Genomic DNA, 23,332 nt, shown 5'->3' with positions numbered 1-23,332 from the left:
TAATTGATATAAAGGACTTTTTTAAATGATCAAAGAAGATGAGAGTAGACAAACTCATGTCCAGTGATTAAAGCAATCATATGTCTTATATGATTAAATTATTCTACTGTAAAAGAGAATTATATGTTTCCACTAATGTCCTCTCAAAAGTATCTGATGCAAAATAGTAATGCTGCTGAAGAAATGAGAATCTTCTCACTATTTTATTATTGTACATCTGAATTGCAGCAAGTAAATGATAACTATACTATATGTACTATATTATCATATAGCATATGTATATATATGTATGAAATTATACTGTACTATAATGTACAACATGGAATTACAATTTCTGTATTCTGAGAAAATAGTATGGATTCAAACAAATGGGAAGATTATAATCCAAGAAAGAGAGCTGTTCTAAAGTCATGCATTCCTCAAAAAGAGCCTTCAGAAATCCCTGAAAAGGATCAATAATTCAAATTATAACTTTGAAATGATAAATATTTACAGTATCTTCTAAGTTTACATGCTCTAACAGCCAATTCAGAACAATAATTAAATATCTGAAAGAAGTCATTGCTTTAAACTGGTTCAACACAGAGGAAATTTTTTCTTTAATTTTAATGGGGATGTGTACAAAGGTCCTTCTTAGTTTTTCCCAGTATTTTTTTTTTCTGAGAAAAGGTCTTCAAGTATTACTTGACAGCAAATCCTTAGCTTGGTATCAACGAACTTGGGATAATTTTTGAGAAAATCATTGCCTGTATTTTGTGTCACCATTACGGCCTTACCCATAAATGAGTAATTCATTTCAATAATTCAATTGAATAATTTCAAACACTATTCTAGGCATTTGGATAAAAAGAAAATTTTAAATATGTTAAGTATATCATGCCCTCAAATACATCAGAGTCTGTCTAGAAAATGTGGAGAGAAAGATAAGAAAACAATTTAAATAGAATGTGTAAGTGCTGTGAATTAAAAAAAAAATGCTCTGATACAGAAAGGCCATGACATTACATTTGCATGGAAACACAGAGAACCACCTGAAGCCTCTCCAGGATATATGCTATGAGGGCAGGATGGAAACAAGGATGTGTGACAACAACCTCAACTCTGAGGCATCAGAAAAGCCTTCCCAAAAAAACATTCTGGAAATCCTGTTGAATAAATAATTTGAGGACGATGAGAAAATGATACTCATTTTTTTGTCTGTGAAACAAACAAAAGGAAGAGAAAACAGAGTAGAATCAAAGACAGAAACATAAAATAGCTGAGTATGTTTAGAGAACTGCAAATACTTTAGTAATGCTTGGACAAGATTTTGTACCCACTATACTGACTAACCAATTAGAAAATTCCATCCAGAGAAGTAAAATGTAAATAATGTATAGGAACCTTTGAACACCTGGTTATGTTGAAGAAAATGAGTTGAAGTAAAAAAATGTAATTATTTTAACAAGTAAGTGTGAATTCTTTCAAGGCCATAAAACAGCATGGAAGTGGAACCCACAAATAAGTGAGCCCAAAGTTGATTGACTGAACAGTAAATTTCAGGCTCCAGTTGTTGGATAATTTATCTGATAGTATAATATAAGAAACAACCATAAATGCAAATCAAACATAATATTGTTTTGATTAACAGGAAATACTCTTCAAACAAATTTTTAAGCCAGCATTTGAGCCAGAGCAGTCTAAATTATCTAAAATAGAAAGAAAAGCAGGCTACTTCGGATTCTATGCCTCCTTCTCTCTCTCCCTCTCTGCCCCTCCCCGACTCATGCTCTGTGTCTCTCTCTCTCAAAAATAAATAAAAACTTTTAAAACTTTTAAAAAAAGACATAAAAGCAGAAAAACCCTCAAACCTCATAAATAACCAAGGAAACACATTTTTGTGTGTGTGTGAATAAAGAGACACATGGTATTATACATGCATACGTATATAATCTGCAATACTGTTTTTTAAAAAAAACAGCAGGTGATGAATCTAGCCTAACATGTGAATTTTAGTAGTTTACAGATTAAATGAGAATTTACAGGGGACAGAACAGCAGTCCAGACAGAACAAGATAGCCCAGCATGCACCATGATTCATCAGTGTGCAGCATGGGCTCACCCAGAAGGTGAGCCTGACAGATGGGATCCCACCTTGTCCACTCCCAGAGCACACTGGGAGTCAGAAGTCTCCACTCATGCAAAGCAACTCTATCTCTTTAATGCCAGCACCAGTTATCAGACACTTAATTGATGCTAAACAGAATGAATCCATGAATTCCCAAGTGTCTTTCTCCCTGCTACTATGCACATTCCACAAGGGCAACAATCATATCTCTCTTACCTACTGTTGGATCTCTAGATCTTACTACTATTTCTGGTATATATGGAATGTTATCAATAAATATTTGTTGAATAAACAAATCAGTAAGTTAAAGATACAGCACCCAACTACAGAAAAAGAGAACCGGCTTAGAACTGTTTTCTTTTATCTATTCTGATAAATGGTTTCACTGACACTTAGTGAGACAAAAGTAAATATTCTTTAGGAGAATTGAGGTATAAAAGGAACTTAAAATATAGTCAACATTCAAGAACTCAGAATTGAGAGATCAGATAAGCTTCACTCTGGACAGAACAGTCTCTGCACAGTACATGGACCTTCTGTGCAACAAAATATTAAGTCAGCAATCTTGAAATAAGTTATCAGTCAAATGTCACTAAGTCTTAGAATGCTAAATACTGAGAAAATATTAATTTTCTTACCTGTAATAAATAAAATCAATTCCTAATATACAGCAATCACAATCATCAATTGAATACATGGAAACTTTAAGTATATTTCATTGTCTCTCTCTAAACAGGGGAAAAACATATATTATTTCAAATGATATACAAAGTGGCTAAAGTATTCTTTCCTCTAGTCACTGAAATTTCCAGATTGTTTCAAGCAGCAAAAAGTATTGCTATAAACAATATTCACTACTGAACTATTCACTTATAGAACTCACCCCATTCAAATCTCTTCCCACCTAACACCATTATAGACAGATGGTTGGATAGATCAATATAGAGAAAGCTACATCTTTGACCACGTTGCCAATTTCTTTATCATTATTTTTTCCTTAAAAACATATTGCATGTCTATAGTAAACTGCAATTTCATTTATAAAAATTAGTACTTTGTGAATCCAATGAAATGATGTGGAGTAACTACCAGAATCAAATGCCTAGGCAAATGAGGATCTCACAAAACAAAACTGCATAAATGAAAAAATAGATCTACAAGAATGTGTCAAAAGAAATCGGTTTACTTACCTGAAAGATTAAAAAAGGCCTTTGGGAAAATTAATTCTTTGAAAAGCTCTAGTTTGTTTTCAGTGTACTTATTTTCTTTTTTGTGTTTTTTTTCTCCCCCCAAAAATTAGCCTCCCGAGAGGGGGAAATAGGGAACAATTGCTAATAGATGTAGAGTTTCTTTGGGGTGAGAATAAAAAAAAAGTTTTGGAATTAGGAGTGACTGGGTAGCTCAGTCAGTTAAGTGTCGACTCTTGATTTGGGTTCAGGTCATGATCTCACGGGTTTTGGTTTGTGAGTTCGAGCCCCACCCCCATTGGGCTCTGCCCTGACAGTGTGGAACCTGCGTAGGATTCTTTCTCCCTGTCTCTCTGCCTCCCTCTCTCTCTCTCTCCCTCTCTCTCTAAAAAATAAATAAATAAACTTTAAAAAAAGTTCTGGAATTAGATAGTGGTAATGGTTGCACAACCTTGTGATTATATTAAAACCCACTAAATTCTACACTTCAAAAGGGTGACTTAAATGGTATGTTAATTACATATATCTCAATAAAAATGTGGAAAATAAATTTCAAGAAATATACTCCCTTAGAATTCAGCTGTGAAAGTTAAATGTGGAGTAAAAACTAACCTTTTATACAAAGGTTAGTGTTGTACAAAATTTAAATAATACTTTTAATCTTTGTTAATGTGGAATTTAGTGGTATTTTTTCCTCCAATTTTCTAGACTGGTCTAGCAAGACCTCACATATATTTGTGTTTTGTTTTATTTAGTCTGTTAATATGTTGAAGAATATTAGAAAACATAATTTTATCTTCAATTTACATTAAGATTCTAGAAAAAAAAAAGCTAATTACTTTTTTGATTTAATGATCCAATCTTTAATCTATATGGCAAACATCGTGCTGGGGTCTGATGCAAACACAAAAAACTCAAAATTCCTATCTCCGGAAATATAAAGCTGTGAACTTAAATAAAATCCAGAATGAAACATCCTTTATCATGGAAGTCAAATTTTCCTATCACTTTATTTTTTTTAATTTCAATTGCTTATTTAAATTCTAGTTGGTTAACATATATTGTAAAATCGATTCAGGTATGGAATTTAGTGATTCATCACTTACATATAACACCCAGTGTTCATTACAAGTCACCTCTTTAATACCGATCATCCATTTAGCCCATCCCCCGCCCACCTCCTTTCCAACAACCCTCAGTTTGTTCTCTATAGTTGAGTCTCTTGTGGTTTGCTTCCCTACCTTTTTCCCCCCTTTCACTATGTTCATCTGTTTTGTTTCTTAAATTCCCCACCTGAGTGAAATCATATGGTATTTGTCTTTCTTATTACTTCAGATTAAATTAAATGTTTAAGTTTTAGAGATACTTTTCCTTTAAAAATTTGCAATATAAGACTGAGCAGAAACTCTAAAGCAATTGAACATTTGGTATTTCATATTGTTAAGGAAATCCACTCTAAGAGGCAGACATATAGTTTGTTTTAAACAGTGCAAACAGTATTGTAGATAAGCTTGGTTGCTAAATCTCTGCAATTTATCTATAAAAATAAATTTGCAAATATCATTCACATTTTTGTTGACTTATGTAATATTGTACCATCGAGCATATAATAGCCTTTAATTATTTAGAAGATTCATTTTTAATTTTATTTGATCTATAAAAATAATGGTCATTTAAACCCTATATTTAAGCTTTTTATTATTACAAATTATAGCATGTAAAAGTAAAAAAGTTTCAAACTCTCTATAAGGATAAAATTGAAAATCATTTGACCCTCCCACCCAGAGGAAACCACCATCTACTTTTTTGTGAGTATGTACCCTTCCAAAGAATGCTAATTCATAAATATGAATTTATGTGTATCTGCATATGTGTGTGTATTATTTTTTATGCAAAGAGGATAACATTATAGCCACCATAACTTCTATTCTTATGTAACCATCTATTTTGGACAGCTTTATCAACAAATATAGATCTATTTCAGTTACTTAAAGAATAGTACAATATTCCATTAAGAAACCTTCCTGTTATTGGTGAATATTCAGTCTGTACAATGTTTTGTAAAATATGTTTTTGCTATTACAAACACTACTGCAATAAACTTTCTTGTAATGTACATTTAACCTAAGTAGCTGTTTCTGTGAGATAAATTTCAAAGCCATACTGTGATCCTATCCTTTAACAACTCTGAAGTACTCTGTAATGAAAAGCACTCTACAGTTGTACTCTCCTCTCTGACTCATTAATGTATCTCTAAATATCCATCACTTAATCATGATGAAGATAATACAGTACTCTATATCTTAGGAAAATATGAAGGCAAATACTAGCAAAAAGTATATCCTGAGAGTTGCTTCATTAAAAATTAAACTGGCAACTGATTAAGCTGTAATTAAGATATTTTATCTGGAATTAATCAATTTTTGGAACTAAGACAAAGAAAAAAGGAAGAAGGAATCAGGAGGGACATTCTTCACTGATTCAAACAAAAGACAAAAGAATGGAATACAGAAAATTATGTTTTTGTGTATGTGTGAGCTGTGAGAGAACCCAATATAAAAATGTATCGTGATTCAATCATTTGTTCCTTTGTTTTTGCTTTTTCCCTTAGTTAGACTCTATACTCCAATTAAGGTTCCCAGCAGCGTTGTAGAGTAACAGTATTTCATAATTCAACCAGTGCTTCTTCAAAATGTCACTTTAGTCTGTCACTGGTTACACTTCAAAAAGCTCAGGGTTACCTCAATTAAAAGTGAATCTCTCAGCACTCTGCAAATTTCATGAGGAACCATACAATGAGTGTTCGACTCATATTGTAAATGACAGGGAAGAGAGTGCTATTTTTATATCTCTTGCTATATTCTATTTTTGCTGATAACCTTCCAGCTCAATGTTTTTCCTGTCTGTAGAATCATCTTAAGAGGTTGCAAATGATATCATATTATATTACATCTTCTTTGTTCACAATTTGCAACAATCTATTGTTGATTTTAATTAAAGAATAGCAATGATACTTCCACAAAAAGACTAAGTGCAGGAAAACTAACCAGTCGTTCACACTGCAGTCCACACTGACCGATTAAAAGTGCAGTGTCTTGGGGATGCCTGGGTGGCTCAGTCGGTTGAGCGTCCGACTTCAGCTCAGGTCATGATCTCAAGGTCTGTGGGTTCAAGGCCCGCGTCAGGCTCTGTGCTGACAGCTTGGAGCCTGCCCTCTCTCTCTGCCCCTCCCCCGCTCATGCTCTCTCTCTCTCTCTCTCTCTCTCTCTCTCTCTCTCTCTGTCTCTCTCTGTCAAAAATAAATAAACATTTAAAAAAAAGTGCAGTGTCTTTGACTATACTTTAAAAGATATACAAAATATGTTTTGTTTTGTTTTTTTGAGGTCCACTCAAAATATGCCACTTCAGCATATGGACTATTTTGAGTTGAAAGCAGACTCTGAGGACTAAAGAGAAACCTTTGTCCACCCTTAACTACAGAGAAGAATCTAAAATTGGGGGTCTTTCTCAGAACAATTGTTATTACCAAAGATAATTTTTATCTGAGTGACCCATCTGTATGGCAGGGAAAACATCTAATTACCAAACATCCACTCCTCTTACGAGTGCCCTATGAGCTGCATTCATTCCCTTTGAGGTTCCAGACTCCTACCCCTTCTCCTTTGTTCAGAATGACATATATACCTCGTTTTGCCTCACTGTCTTTGGAATTTCCACGTCTATTTAGATTCCTGGTATATACGATATTAAATCTTATTTTCTCCTGTTAATCTGTCTCATGTCAGTTTGATTTTCAGTTCAGCTAGAAAGATTTAGAAGAGGACAGGAAATTCTTGCTCCCCAACAAAATTATTTCAAACCTTGGATAGCTGAAGCTCAAGGTATTTGATATTAAAATACCACATATATAGTGGACAGGAAACATTTTCTTTTTGGTAATTCCGGAACTTAACTGCTGCATCTGTAATTGATTAAACTAGTCACATTACACTAGAGGAAACAGGAACATTGGCTAACCCACACTACATTATTTTCTTCCCAGGCTGCCACCAGCTTCTTCTCAATGAAGAATGCAGAGTTGTGATTTCACTATAATTAGTAAATTTTAGGGTACGCTGGCCAAAAACTGACTATGAAAAGGATGTTTCTATCTGCACTATATTGAAATAAACTAAAATGAAGGCAAATATCCAACTCCTAAAGAATGGATGATACCTTAAGAAGCCTCGAGCAATGAAAATCTAATAGAAACATGAGTTGAGGGGCGCCTGGGTGGCTGGGTTGGTTAAGCATCCAACTTCAACTCAGGTCATGATCTCACGGTTCATGGATTCGAGTCCCGCATCCGGCTCTGTGCTGACAGCTCAGAGCCTGGAGCCTACTTCGGATCTGTGTTTCCTTCCCTCTCTGCCCCCCCCCCTGCTCACACTTGGTCTCTCTCTCTCTCTCTCAAAAGTAAATAAAATTTTAAAAAATTAAAAAAAAAGAATAAAAAAGAAACACGAGTTGATATCGGGGGTACCTAGCTGGCTCAGTCAGTGGAGCATGTGACTTTTGATCTCAGGAATGTGAGTTCCAGTCCCACACTGGGCATGGAGATCACTTAAAAACAAAATCTTTAAAAAAAAAGAAATATAAGTAGATATTGCCTACAGTTGTCAATTAAGGCTAGCGAGGCAGAGCTACACTTTTTCTTTATGACTTTTTAAACAGAGACACTGAAAACTGATTATTAAAACCATTTAATAGTGGGTCCATACACCAGTAACTGTATTATAGTAGAGTTCCCTAAAAAACACGGGTGTGTTTGATTACTTTTCTGATGTACCACTTAATAGGAACTCAAACACACAGCCATTTTTTAAATCCCCACAGGTATGAATTTTAGCCATTTTATTTGTCAAATGGAAGTTTCTTTCCTTAATAACTGTAGGAACGCTGTGGTCCTGAGGGAACAGCAATGAGCCTTTAGGGAGATGGAAGGCTGAGCTTTAACAGCTGAGCTGACCCTATGCTGAGATAGCGGCTCTCAAACTGACCCTGCTCACCCCTTGCCAAGGGTTTCTTACTTCCTTCTTTTGACTGAAAGCTTACCAAAAAGTGAGTACAAAATGATGGCTTATCCCAGCTAAAACCCAGTTCATTATTATTGACTATAACATCTAAATTATAGTAGAAAGTTAGAAAAAAGGTTCATCAGAAAATACAGACTTATCAAAACAACAACAACAACAACAAAAAAAAAACAGTATGACTTTAAGAAATGACTAAGCCACAATGGAGAATGCTACACTTCAGAAGGCTGAAAAACAGTGAGAACAAATGCAAAAGCTACAATATGGCAGCATTTGTATGATCTCTGTTTTACCAAGAGAAAAAGAAAAAGAAGCTACGTGCTACTTTTAAAAAGTATTATTTAAATTTAGTCATTGTCACTTTCTTATAATTTTACTGCACATTATTTTAAAATGAATAAAAGATGATTATTTTTCCACAATCATTTAGCCTAGAATTTATTCACAATCTTCCTTTAAAGTGTGATAATTGCTAGCAGTACAATATATAGCATGCATATTAATAATGATTTAGTTTTGATAAAATAAACAAACTCTGTGTGTGTGTGTGTGTGTGTGTGTGTATGAATACCCTCTTACTCTTTTATTATAATAAAATGAAGCCTGCCTTACATAAATATTACAGGTGTTATTCAATTCTCTATGATGAACAGATGGATGTAATTTCCTTTGTAGCTAAATTCTATTAAAGCCATTCATTTTATCATTTTTTATTTATTTTTTAAAGATTTTGTTTTTAAGTAATGGCTACATCTGACATTGGGGCTGGAACCCACAACCCCAAGATCAAGCATTGCATGCTCCACCAACTGAGCTAGCCAGCTGCCTCTAGAGACATTCATTTTAAAGATTTTACAGTCAGACTATGGCTTGACTATGGCTTGGCTTCAATTTGTTTCCCCAAAACAACGAAACTTGCTAAGAAATCTTAAAGCAGTGAAGGGGAGAATTTGACACCCCAAAATATGCCTTTTTGGCATAAACATTAATTTAGGTTGATTACTTTTAAAAAATAGCAGACATAGGAAAGGCTCTAAAAACCAAGTAGAAGTTACCCTTTTGTAACAGACATTCACATTTATAAAAGAAGTCTCCACTTGTAAGGGTGTCTTCCTCTCTGTACTAGGAAGAGGAGGACAACTAAACCTCTAAAAACTCTTATCCATAGCAGAGGCACAAACTGCATAACAACCATACCCATAACAATCATTACTGTGTTTTGCTTGAAAATCTCCCATAACTGGCTTTCCATCCCCTCCAAAATTTTTTTTTGTCTTTAGTTGGAGATAGTATTTTTTTTAACGTTTATTTATTTTTGAGACAGAGAGAGACAGAGCATGAATGGGGGAGGGTCAGAGAGAGGGAGACACAGAATCCTAAATAGGCTCCAGGCTCTGAGCTGTCAGCACAGAGCCCGACGCGGGGGGGCTCGAACTCACGGACCTTGAGACCATGACCTGAGCCAAAGTCAGCCGCTTAACCGACTGAGCCACCCAGGCGCCCCATGGAGATAGTATTTAAGGTAATGGCTTGGGCCATTTAGGGGAGGTACTCAGTTTTCCTGGGTATTTCTATGTATACGGAAAGCATACACGTTGTTAAATTTCTGTTTTCTTCTGTTAATCTGTATTTTCATTACAAGGGGGTTTTAGGCAAGAACCCAGAAGGATAGAGGGAAAATTATGTTGGTGACCACTGAAGGGGCATGCTGAGTAAAACACCATACGCACACTGGAGTTTGCAGATGGGATCCTGGAAGTTGATACATATCATGCTAAGAAGATAAATTTTTATGTACATCAAAACATGCAGCAGATGGAATATGTACTTGGTTATTTTAGAATTCACTAGTAGATGGGGTGCTTGGGTGGCTCAGTTGGTTAAGCATCCAACTCTTGATTTCACCTAGGGTCACGATCTCATCATTGGTGAGTTTGAGCCCCACATCCAGCTCTGTGCTGACAGTGAAGAGCCTGCTTTGGATCCTCTGTCTCCCTTTCCCCAGCTTGTGTGATCTCTCTCTCTCTCTCTCTCTCTCTCAAAAATAAATGAACATTAAAAAAAGTATTCACTAGTAGAAACTTCAAGTAATTAGCATAGCATATATTACCTACCTTATATTAAACTCTAAAATCACAGAAAGAAATAGCAAGAAGGAAATGTAAATAAAATTGATAATATTTGATATATACAGAGAGACTTTCAAATACATTGGACAACACCTTCATAAAAAATATTTAGGTGAATGTGACTTGCATTCCCACATACCCCCTCACAAACGTATCTCTTTTACTAAAAGTAAAAACACTCAGTTTGACTGTATTCATTTTGTAACTATGTATTTTTTATAATTAAACAGTAATCAGAAAAGTACGAAGCCATTATAATTATCCTGCCCCATGGCCTACACCCTGCACCTTATTATACCTATAACAGTATGTCAAATGCCTGTAATTTGATACATAAATGAGAACATCATTAAAAAAAATGAGAGTGTATAAAGTCCCAGAATAAAGTAATTGTGCAATCTAGATGCAATTTACAGAAGAAATGAATAGTAAATATGAATCACTGAAACATAATTAGAAGGTAAAATAAAATCTTGGAGAATTGACAAACTGTCCCTCTGAACCAAACCAAGCTCAAAATGCAACTTAGAGAAACAAAGACCAATTCTCCCTTGGGCTTTAGGTGAATGGCATTATCCCTAGCATAAGAGGACAGCTCTTTCAGAGAAGCTTGTCTAATGCAGTGAAAAGTGGGTACAGCAGTAAACAGGCAAATCAAAATTAATCCCCATGTACATTCAGCCATGTTAGGAAACACCTTAGGAAAAGGAAATCTGAGGCATTTAAGGAATCAGCAAATTACTTCCAAAAGCTTAAGCACTATATTCCTCTTCAAAAATCCACGAATCCATACATGGGGAAGCATACCTAGATCTAGTAGATATTTAACCAACATTTGTTGAAAGGATAAAAAAGAGAGACAGGACTGTCTTCCAAAACAGGCATGATGGCTGGCTGCATCCCATCACCCCAGAGCATGTCTCAGCTATTTACTCCTACCCACAACTTAGTGGCTTAGAGTAACAACCAGTTTATTTGTTCATGATTTGTACATTATCAATTTGGGCTGATTCTTCTGCTGGTCTTATATGGGGTCACCCGTGTGACTATAATTAGCTGGAAGCTCTACTTTGTCTGCATGCTATAAGGAGGCCTCCTTCACATGCCTTGCCACTGGTACCGGCTGTCAGCCGGGCCACTTGTCTCCAGCAGGGGAACCTGGGCTTCTTCACATGATGTTAACATTTTTTCCAGGAGGGCAAGAGGGATGACTGTATGATCTCTGGAGGATGCAGCTTGGAAGTTATATCCTATTACTTCTGCCACACCTATTGTTCAAAGCTAGTTGCAAGGCCAGTCCAGACGCAATGGGAAGGGAAACATGACATGTACTCTCGATAGGGATACCTATAATGAGTTTGTGGCCATCCTGAATCCATCAGAGGAAGTAAGAAAGCAAATCACAGATGGGAACACACCACAGGGCTTGATCTAGAAATGGTCTGTTCTGCCAACAAATACATATACTTAAGCATCCAATTTTGGCTATCAGGCCCCTCTGTCATTGAAATAACAGCATAGAAATCCGGATTCAGGATGACACAATGAGTTTGTTATTTGACCATCTTTCCAGCCCTGTCTCAAAGGAAGGAGGTAACTAGGGGTAAAGATTGAAGCACTCATTAATGACAGCAACAGCAGCACAAAAGACATAGTAACGGGAATAAGAGGTAAGTGGAGTGCAGAGCACAATTAGACAAATACAAACATTTTAATGATGAATGATCATTAATGATCTCCAAGCTCCATCTCATCCTAACTAACATTTATAGAATTCCGATTTATTCCAATTCTTCTGTACTAGGAAAAGCGCTACAGGGAGCAATTACTTATTAATTACTTAAGACACACCAGCAAGTTCACAGTAGCTTGCAAGACCCTTATGTAGATGGAAATTAGGAGGAATTAGAAAGAGTAAATCACCCAAAATCACACAGTCTAGTTTAGCAAAAAAATTTTAGGATATACTTAAATCTCAGAGCCAGGATCAAACATTTCTCCATACAAAGAGCTACCAAATCCCCTAATGAATCACCATAAAGTCTTTCATAAACTTCCAGATATAAAATACAGTAATTCACAAAGTACCAGAAAGGAAAAGAAATTAAGAACAAGGTGCATATTCAGAGGATGGCCATCATCCTTGAAGGAGGTTAAAAACACATTTATGTAATAACAATCAACAGAAAACAGCTTTAACAGGGAGAAGAAAATGGAAACCTCCAAGGTATAGTAGATACAGCATGTTTCTTTAGAATCAGAAGTATCTGGATTTGAATTTTAGCCCTACTATTAGTCATCTGATCACGGACAAGTTAACTGCCCTCAGCCTCAACCTGATCTTCCAAAAAAAAAAAAAAAAAAAAAAGGAATACAATCATGCCCAAGCTGTAGGATTATTGCATGGGTTGGAAGAAAGTAAAAACCAATAGTATCCGGCATAGATGATATTCTAAGAAAATGTGTTTATGATCATAATCGTTATCATCTATTATATTTATTAGATAAAGATACATTATCATTTTTAAGTACTTTCCACATAAAGTATATGAAGGAAAATTCATGTGCTTTCCTTAGCCAAGAGAGTCTTAGAATATTATTCATCCTCAGGCTCTTAGTTCACAAAGATATCTAACAATCTTGTCTTTTGTTAATAACTTCCTATCAGTGATTTAAAAAAGAAAACAAACCCACTGAAAAACTTTGCTATATGAGAGCAAGGAAAAGAAAAATCATACACAGACAGGAAAGAAAAGAAGCTATGGAAAATGTCATATCCGTACAAATGTCTGTGCTTTAAACATGACATGGAGGGGCGCCTGGGTGGCTCAGTCGGTTAAGCGTCCGACATCAGCTCAGGTCACGATCTCGCGGTCCGTGAGTTCGAGCCCCGTGTCGGGCTCTGGGCTGATGGCTCAGAGCCTGGAGCCTGCTTCTGATTCTGTGTCTCCCTCTCTCTCTGCTCCTCCCCCGTTCATGCTCTGTCTCTCTCTGTCTCAAAAATAAATAAACGTTAAAAAAAAAAAATTAAACATGACATGGATTGGTCCCTGAGGGCTTTCTGGCATCACTAACATATACAACAAAGACTTCAAGTCTTTCAGAAAAGGTTAACTGTATTTACAATTGATGTGTCAATTTTAATAACTATTACCATTCACATTAGAATTAAAACAACGTTTACGGGCACCTGGGTGGCTCCGTCAGTTAAGTGGCTGACTCTTGATTTCTGCTCAGGTCATGATCTCACAGTTCGTGAGATCAAGCCCCACATAGGGCTCTTTGCTAAGTGTGGAGCCTGCTTGGGATTCTCTCTCTCTCTCCCTCTCTGCCCCTCCTCCACTCATGCTCTCTCTTTGTCTCTCAAAATAAATAAATAAATACTTTTTAAAAAGTAAAATTTCAGGGCGTCTGGGTAGTTCAGTCAGTTAAGCATCTGACTTTGGCTCAGGTCATGATCTTGTGGTTCACAAGTTCAAGCCCCATGTCAGGCTCAATGCTGACAGCTCAGAGCCTGGAGCCTACTTCAGATTCTGTGTCTCCCTCTCTCTCTGCCCCTCCCATGTTCATGTTTTCTCTCTCTCCCCCTTTCTCTCTCTCTCTCTCTCTCTCTCTTTCTCTCTCAAAAATAAAATAAAAATATTTTTAAAAATTTTTTAAAAAGTAAAATTTTAAAAGAAACATTTTTAGGGGTGCCTGGGTGGCTCAGTGGGTTAAGCATCTGACTTTGACTCAGGTGATGATCTTATGATTTGTGAGTTTGAGCCCCATGTCAGGCTCTGTGCTGTCAGCTCAGAGCCTGGAGCCTGCTTCGGATTCTGTGTCTCCTTCTCTCTCTGCTCCTACCCTACTCGTGCTGTGTCTCTCAAAAATAAATGTATGTTAAAAAAGAAAAAGAAAAAACAAAAGAAACATTTTTAAACATGGCGTCTAAAAAGAGTAACATTTCTAAATTATGGAGAATGTTGATAACCAAGACTCATCCTGTATGGATACCAGATAAAGAGAGTTTTACTGCCATTCTCTCCAGTATTCACATTCTTTTCCCCTTATTAGAAATCTGGTGACCTCATACAGAGGCTATAAAAACGGTTGGAAGCCCAATCATCAATTTTATTCAATTATGGAGAAGGTAACACAAGCTTAATAAATATTCTAGAAATCAGTATCATCTAGGTTTAATGGTAAATTAAGAGGCAAAGATGCAAAAGTATCAAGACCGACTGAAGAATATGGTTGCCTCTCTGAGAGAATATTTGTTTCTCACTCTAGTTTGCAGTTTCCCCACAGTGGGTTCTTTTCTTTTCTTTTCTTTTCTTTTTTTTTTTTTTTAGCGTGCTTCCTGCATGGCTTAAACTCACAACCCCGATATCAAGGCCCGAGCTGAGATCAAGAGATGGGCCCCTGGGTGACTCGGTTGAGCGTCTGAATCTTGATCATGGCTCAGGTCATGATCCCAGGGTTGTGAAGTCAGACTCCACTCTGGATTGATGAGTTGTAGCATCTTGGAGGTCTATGTTAAGGACTCCAATGCCTTGTTCAGTCTCAAAAGGAGAGAAGGCATTGATGAAAGAGTAAATGTGACAGGAGTGCTGGATGGACAGTAACAGTCTGTGCCTGCTTTCTCTGTTCCAAAAGCAAGAAAAGAATAGTTCTGCTCAACACTACACTAGTCATGCCACATGGTTTGCTGGAGCTGGTATCACACTTCAATGTAAAGTGAGACAAACAAACTGGAGTCCATCTAGAAAAGGGTGGTGATAAAAACTTACGATAGATAACATTTATTGAGTATAAAGTGTAAAAAGGCTTAAAATCATGACACATAGAAAACTGTCCCAAACCAGTTTAGGCCTAATTATGTTTAATCATAAGCAGAGCAATCATGGTTTGAGGATCTCAAGTAACTCAGTTTAAATATTCGAGGTACTGTCACTGGGAATTAGATTTATTATGTGCCCTTCCTTCCATATCAAAATTAATTTGAAACCAAGGATGCCAGATACTTGGCTCAACTCCAGAAATAAATTTTATGATATGCCTATACAAAAATGGAATAATCTGGTTTAGGTGGAATGATTTTAGAATCCTTGAAGGTACTCAAGTTTTGTCAAAATGACCATTTGGCAGGGATGCTTTAGTGAAAATCTAAATTTGAATAGATGTCAGAAGAACTCAGAAGTTTTAAAATGCCAGACCCATCAGGGGTTAAAATGAATTTAAATTTGAATGTCTTGTGTAAATCATGCAATCACCAGAGTACCAGAGATCCTTCAACCTATAATTTCTTAAACCTTGCCAGATTTCCTGCTTTACATGTGCCTGGTCTCTGAAGACAGTGGACTGTGGGGCCCTTGTTTTGAATAAGCTTTAGCATTCCCTGGAACCCTGAGGGTCTACGACCCCAGGCATAGACTCTGACATCATTCAGTTACTACACCTTTAGTTTTTTCCTCTCCCCTCATGATAACTAATGATGAAGTGATAATGACGATGGCAATGATGTTGGTGATGATAGCAGCTGAATGTCCTTTATCATTAGTCTCCTTTTATAGGTGAGGACACTAAGGCTCAGAGAGGTTACATAAGCCTGAAACACAGGTTTGTGCAATCCCAAAGTTCATGCTTCTAACCACTGCACAATATCAACCTCCACAAAACACATTAACAATTTCCCAATTTCCTTTGTCCCTCTTACTACAGAGTATAACATATCAAGATAGAATAAAAAATATCAGTTAACTTTCCAGCCTATGTATTTGTTTACATCCTTCCTGTTACTATGAAAATAAGTTCCTTGAGGTCAGATCCAATGTCTAGTTTATATGCTGTTAAAGTGCCTGACATTTGAACAGTAAATACCTGGCCAATATCCTACAAAATTCCTATAAATAACCCCTAAATTTCAGTATGAAGGTAGGCACATTCCTGTTAAATGAAGCATTTTAAATTAAAATATCTGTGACTATTAGTGCTATAACAGTATCTCTCCATGTAGAAAAAGTGTATGTGCTGCTCCACACAGTGTTCGATATCGCCATGCAAGCCATATGCATTTTAATGTCACTATACAAATGTCTTAACACTAATAAAATGAATGCATAGAAATCACTTAATAACCTAACTTACATACCATGGAAATATAACAAAAAGAGCTAATTGCTAAGAAAACACCACAGCCTGTACTTCCACAGAAGATAAGAGAAAGTTAGTTTTCATAACAGGGTTGATATGTTCCCTAATAAATCACTTTAAAGCAAATATCCAATAACTTTGGAAGCAACACCACTAGGATTCGTGAAAAATCTATTAAGACAGGAAATGAGAAGTCAACATGGGGGATGGAATGGAGAAAGCAACTAATATGCAAACTTCAGGTCTCTAGCATTTCCTCAAAAGAGCTGCACAGAGCAAAGTAAAAAATAGAGAAATATAAACAATACTGTTTTGGCTTCTATCCCTGATTAAATACACTGGTTCTATTGAACTAAATAGAGTTTTCTTGCATTTTTCCACGAATTCAGAAACTGCTTCTAGAGTTGGGAAAAAAGGTCCATGCTATAACATTATGCATTTATCCTATGACTTCTTTCTAGAGGCTTTTTTGCCATAGAATCTAAAGTAGATTCAATATCCAATGGTAGGATTGGAAGGATTTTTAAAGCAATAAATTGCATATATGGTCCCACGAAGAAACAAAGAGTAGCATGAGGTTTAAGTTTAGACAGATTTCTTCTATAAAAAGATACATATTATCTAGGAAGACTCAAATTGATCAATTTGCATTTTCTTCCTAATGTGACCTAGTTTGTAACTTAATAAACATAGACCCTCAAAGCCAAATTCTGAGAAATCTTACTGATATAGCTCATAGCTTAATAATAAGGCCTTTTCATGTGGTTTACAGGCTGTCAATAAAATGATACTACATTTATAGAACCATGTAATTTCATTATTATTTTCTACCACTTGTTAACCATCTTCATAATTAGTATTAAATTATGTCATACATAGTTCAGTAAAAAGCATTGTGTCAGAAGAGTATGTATCAGAACACTATGATGAAAAGCTTTAAAATGGCATTAGCCATTTCTAAATTAAATTCTTATATTTCTATCTCTTGTTACACTTATATGAAACTGGAGTTTTCATAAAAACACACAATTTATGTTGATAGGGCATAACAAAAATGGTTCACTTCTAACCAGAATAGCTTCAATACTGATAAACATAATTCTTCTTAATTTTACCATGCACACACCATGTAATGGACAAATTATACTGCCTTAGGTTTTAAATAGTTCTCAATGATTGAAGGATGCCACAGGAATAAAAATGTGGGCTGTAGAAATGTAATAAGCAGTCTCACTTTCAAGGTTTACTGAACAAGGCAGAGCGATACACATGTGTGACCATGGAATGATTTAGCAAAATTACCTGTTAGTCATGTGTCCTATCTATTTAAAGGCCTAAATTCTTGTATTTTTTCTTCAATAAAGCATAAAAGTTAGAAGTGATTACCATATACACAAAACTATGAAAATAATGCCAAAATGTTATATTTCTAAGTAAATGAAAAATAAAAATCACTGGAATGAGTTAACAAATTAGCCAGTTCTAGAAAGTTTTATGTAGCTTTCTTTCTCCAACCTCAAAATTGGCACATATTTATCAGTAATCTTATCTGCTGTCAATTGTTCTTAAAATAACTAAAGATATATGATATAGAGTTTATTACATGGTACTTTTATGCAGAGGCAGGGACACTGTTAGATATCTGCAAGCATCTCATCCCAACCACAGAACAACACAGCAATACTATCAGCAGAAAGCAAGATCCTAATTTCACCAGCTAGAAAACTCAGCAAAACTACTGAGCCTAAAGTGCTTCAAGCAGCAAGAGGAAGCAGAACATTGGTGTGAATGAACAAAAGAGAACTGATGGTCATTCATGAAAAGATTTAAAGCAGATAAAACATGCGATGGTCATTCAAACACCAACGCCATAACCACACAATACTTTGCCACCAAGAATGCATTTAATGACAGAGGAGACAAAAATAATGGAAGAGGGGATATAGGTGGGACAATTTTCTTTCAAGTGACCAAAGCTCTTGCTAGCCCCTCATGAGAAAAAAGAAAAAAAAAATCATCTCTGCCTGGTATTAGTCAAAGATATATCTTAATGAACCCCTCCCAAATCACTCAAGCACAAAAGTCTCATATTTCAAAACTGAAGTAGATATGCATATGTCTGTGTGTGTTCATATATACATCACATGTTTGAAGTGGGAAAGAGGTGTGTAAAGCACAGAAGACTGGTGTTGCTCAAGGTCATTCTCCTCTTGAAAAGAGAAAAGGAAAAGTAACTAAAAGAAATGGTCTGGGGGACAGGAGTCAAGGGGCAACTTCTTTGCACCTGCCTACATGTTCACATCTGTTCCCATGGGTGCCCTGACTTTCCTATTGTTTTGGCCCTCTTGCTGGTAAACATAAGAGAGCTTAAAAGGAAGGAACATTTTGCTGGGAAATTTCCTATTAACACCTGACAGTCTTAACCCATTAGTGAGCCAAGCCAGCTCTATCTAAGTACAAGGTCAGTGGTCTCAGATCTTCAAACTAACTGGTGTCTACCTCTCTGCCACTCAAGCAAGGGAGAAGGGAAGGGAGGCAGAAATCTCCATTTTTAAGTAACTTCTATACATGAAACTCTGTGCTAGGAGGTGGATTTGGTTTTGACATTCCACCTAACTCCATGTACCAATGAATGCTGATTCTAAACATATATCACATAGTCATCCATGTTTAGGCTTCTAAGCACTCAACAACCAGATAATGCATTTGTTTTGCCTTCCCTCAGGGTGAGGACACAAACCTGCAGAATAGTGAATTCGTGGTGAGAAAAGGCCAGAGAGAAGTGAAATGAGGAGGGAAATAGAGAAAACCCACTATTTTCCCAGTCACTGATATTCTACCCCAGCATTTCTTCTTTCTTGGGTACCCTCTAAAGAGGTATGCCTTATCTGCTAACAAATATTATGAATATGGTTTCTGTTGTAATACTATTCTGGAGATATCTGGGGGACAAAGAAGTGTCTTTGTCAGATTTTTAGTACACATAAATAGGTATTCTGTCCAGGATTTCCTGAGTGATGAGGGAAATACATAGAAGTTAACTTAAAAAAAGAAGACAAACGATAAGAACCTCCCCCCATCTAATTCCTCCCAAATGCCCACTTATTTTGAGTTTTCATTCAGGCAGTACCCTTTTCTTTCAGAGTCTTCAGAGAGGAGAATGTGGACCTGCTTTTCTGTTAAAGTCAAGTTACTTTCTATATCCTTTCTTGGTTCTCCCTAGAGCTGGAACTTACAGAGCAAATCTGTCTGAAGAGTGGCCCTCACAGCCCTCGTGTTTACTGGGCTTGGGGGTCGGGGTAGGGAGAGCAGTTGTCTTTTCAGTGGTATTTCAACTGGAGAGAAAACAGGAGTATAAATGACCTAATTAAATCCAGGCGAGCTGGAGGAGAGGAGAGAGAAGAGACAGGAGGAAATGGAAATCTAGGAAAAACACTTAGTTTCAGGTTTCCAACCCTGAGAAATCAAGCGACATTTGAGTATCAAGGCATTTTTGCAGCCAGCTTTTCTTCTATGTTCTTGAATATTCATTTACAAGGGGGTGGAGGACTGCAGGCGCAGGAAGTCAGGCAGGACCTCACTGCCCTCCACGCGTCTCTCTCCACCTCCTTCCTCTCATATCCAGGCCGCCACCTCAGCCATGATGCGCCCGCTGTCTGCCAGGGGGCCCGCTGAGCTCTCCAGCCCCTCCCCAAAAAGTGTCGACCAGGGCCTGGCAGCTGCAGTGGCGGAGCCCAGCCCCCAAGCACGCTGCATTTACGGCCTTGTAGCACCACCAGCCTGCGAGGGCTGCAGCAGCAGCCGAGCCCAGACTCCAGAGCAGTCAGGGACATCAACGCGCAGAGACCGCGAGAGCATCCAGCTAGTGGCCAGCTTGTAGTCTGCAAATGCCATCATATGGATATCTATAGAAACGCAGCAAGCGGAGGAAAAGAGGCAGCGCCCTACACTTTCTAAGCGGCTGTGGCAAAGAGAAACCTTCGGTGCATCTCCAGTCGCTGCCTCCCAGAGCAAGGCGCCGAGCGCTCGGCCCGGCCACATCCTCCGCTGGGTGCACCCAGCAGGCAGCTACCGAAGACTGGAGACAAACGAGCACTCCTTAGTTGAATTATTCAGACCGCCTTCACTATGGAATAAAACATTGATGAGACTACTTTGGAAGTGCTTTATCTTGTTAATCCGAATGCTCTCTAGAAGGGGTGAAATTTCTGTAGGGGACGCAGAGGTGATGCAAAAAAAAAAAAAAAAAAAGCAAATGAGAGAAATAAGCTGCAAGGGTAAGGGGCTTTGGAAGTTCGCTAAATTTGTTCCGACTCCGCCAGCCCTGGGAATCTCCTTTTTAACGTATCAGACCCAATATGTTAATTAGGCAGTCGCAAACCCACCCTATTCCTTGTAAATCAATGCTCTGGCAAAAATGCTCAAAAATACATATTATACAGAAACAAGCACACCAAAACCAACCACACAAACCACGCGTACCCGAGCTCCACAACCGAGACAATACAGCTGGGGACAGTATTGGGGTGGTGGTTATGGTTTTAGCCTTGCTCCTCTAGACATAAAAATGACTTCTCTCTGGGATGTATTTTGCTACACAGAAGCCAACGCTGGCAGTTCAATACCATATCTCAGCACACACGCCGGTGACAATGAATTCCCTTTCATGCAGAGCAAGTTCCAAGAAAACTCCATTTCAGATTAAAGTCTCCAGATGCGTAATTTACAACTACTAAAGGATCTGGCAAGCTCCTCCACAACAAGGAAAGGAAAACAACCTGGCACCAGAGGTAGAGAAGGGTCAAAATGGTCCTTGCCTGAAATGATGGGTGGAAACCAAACACCCTCTCGCACTCCACGGTCTGGGGAGGGTTGGATACCAAATGGTCCGTGGCAACCATAGCCTGAAGGAAACACGGAATTTTAATCTCTGGCATCTTCAGACAGGTTCAATATGCCTAGCTTTCCAATATCATCACTTAGGGTGGAGCGTATCCATATTCCCTTAGCTTTCACTGCTAGATTAAATGCTCAGGTATAGATTTATATCCCACCTACTAGAAATTATATTACAACATCACAGAGCGCCCTTGGATATTTCAGCCCTTCCTGATGATTTTCGAAACATTAATAAGTAAAGTAGCCTGCAATGCAGATAAGACACTAGAAACAAGATCAGAAGGAAACTGGGTGAGGCGGATAGTCGTTGGGTTGTTACCTGGTGCCTCTAGAGGAAAAGACGGTCGTAGGAGGACTTTCTGCCCGCAGGTACAATCCCGGCAAGGTGGCTCCAGGTGGCTTTCACAGTCGTACGCGGGTCTCGCTCGTCACTTTGCTGCCCTTTGCCATAGCTCAGCACCCGCATCCTAGGGAGTCCGAAAGGCGGCTCCTGCCACTGCCGCCGCTGCCCGCAGGTCGCGCTGGGTGGGGGATCCGCGGAGATCGCCCCATGAAACCCGCGTTTCTGCGCCCGGGGAGCGGGCAGAGGCAGGGCGGCCGCGCACGCACACACAGACACACTCAAACACACACACACTCACACACTCGCACACAGGCGCGCGCGCACTCGCATTCACTCTTGCACACGCACATCCAGCCCAGCTCCGGGAGGGAGAAGCAGGGAGGGGACTGGTCCTTCTCACGATCAGCTTTGATCCCCACCGGACCACAGGCAGAAAAGAGAGTGGTTTGGCAAAGCCTTTTGATCACGTTTCCTTTAAGTTCTCCTCCAACCCAAATCCAAGCAATTCAAGGGCTGATGACATTTTGGTGGAGAGGAGAGAGCCGGGAAAGGGCTGAGGAAGAGTCGGGAATTTTGTTAAACAGTTTGAAAAGCAATCCTTGTTACCTTGTTTGTACAGAACCCAGCTCGAAGGGCTGAACTTTTGGCTTCAGATGATGTGGACGGAAACATAAATATCTCTGGCCAAGACAGGAAGGTCTAGATGCACGGAAACAAGACGGTTACAAGACCCTCTGGTGACCTTGTGATGTACCTGGAAGCAAGTTAATACTGGCGCTTTCCAAGCCTCTGGGTAAAGCGATCCACACACATGGGTCCACAGGCAGGCAGCGGTTCCGAATCCAGCCGGGAAAATGGGTCTGGGCGTCCTCCCTGCTCTTCAAGAACCTCGGCATCGAGGGGGCACCGACGAGTTAACATTTGCTTCTGGGCAGTTGGATAAAAGACAGTCAAATGCATCAGATAGGCGCGCGCGCGCACACACACACACACACACACGCAGACACACACACGCAGCTAGCTGAAGAGCGGCTTACAAAAAAAAAAAAAAAAATAGATGCCAAGATGATTTCAAAAGGTAGAAAAGATCCAGAATCTTTTCTGAAAACAGAAGGGTCAGCAGGAAGGTTATAAAAATCTTCCCGGGTCTTTCATTCTTCTTCTCGCTTGTGAATGTGTGTGTGTATTTCCAAAAGGTTTCCTCGGTCGGCCCCACCCCCGTCCAGTTGCGCTTTTTTCTCTTGATATAAACCGACCGTGCAAAATGGATTATATGGGTGGGTTGTTCTCACAGCCCAGAGCTCCACAGTCAAGAATCCTAAGGGAGCAGCCAGCTGCGAAGCCATTCACATCCTCTAGGGAAGAAGGAAAAACACGCGCAAACACACGCGCACACCACACACACACACACACACACACACACACAGACACGAGTCCTCAGTTCGGGCCGCTCTGCA

General features: G+C 38.3%; 1 protein-coding gene across 5 annotated transcripts in view; it reads right to left on the bottom strand.

Moving 5' to 3' along the window:
• The window catches only part of LRFN5 (leucine rich repeat and fibronectin type III domain containing 5), a 249,238-nt gene that overhangs the window by 225,576 nt on the left and 330 nt on the right, over positions 1-23,332 (bottom strand). For all 5 annotated transcript variants that reach the window (XR_002074319.2, XM_019426077.2, XM_019426079.2 and 2 more), the window contains exon 1: positions 21,852-23,332. This exon is cut by the window's right edge. The gene's annotated coding sequence lies outside the window, so the exon portion shown is untranslated. The remainder of the gene's footprint in view (positions 1-21,851) is intronic.

Source organism: Panthera pardus, unplaced genomic scaffold (genome assembly GCF_024362965.1).
Source record: "Panthera pardus isolate Hobbes unplaced genomic scaffold, ASM2436296v1 HiC_scaffold_24, whole genome shotgun sequence".
NCBI classification, from domain to species: domain Eukaryota; kingdom Metazoa; phylum Chordata; class Mammalia; order Carnivora; family Felidae; genus Panthera; species Panthera pardus.
The sequence above is the reverse complement of the archived record's forward strand: the minus strand, read 5'-3'. Positions and strand labels throughout refer to the sequence as shown.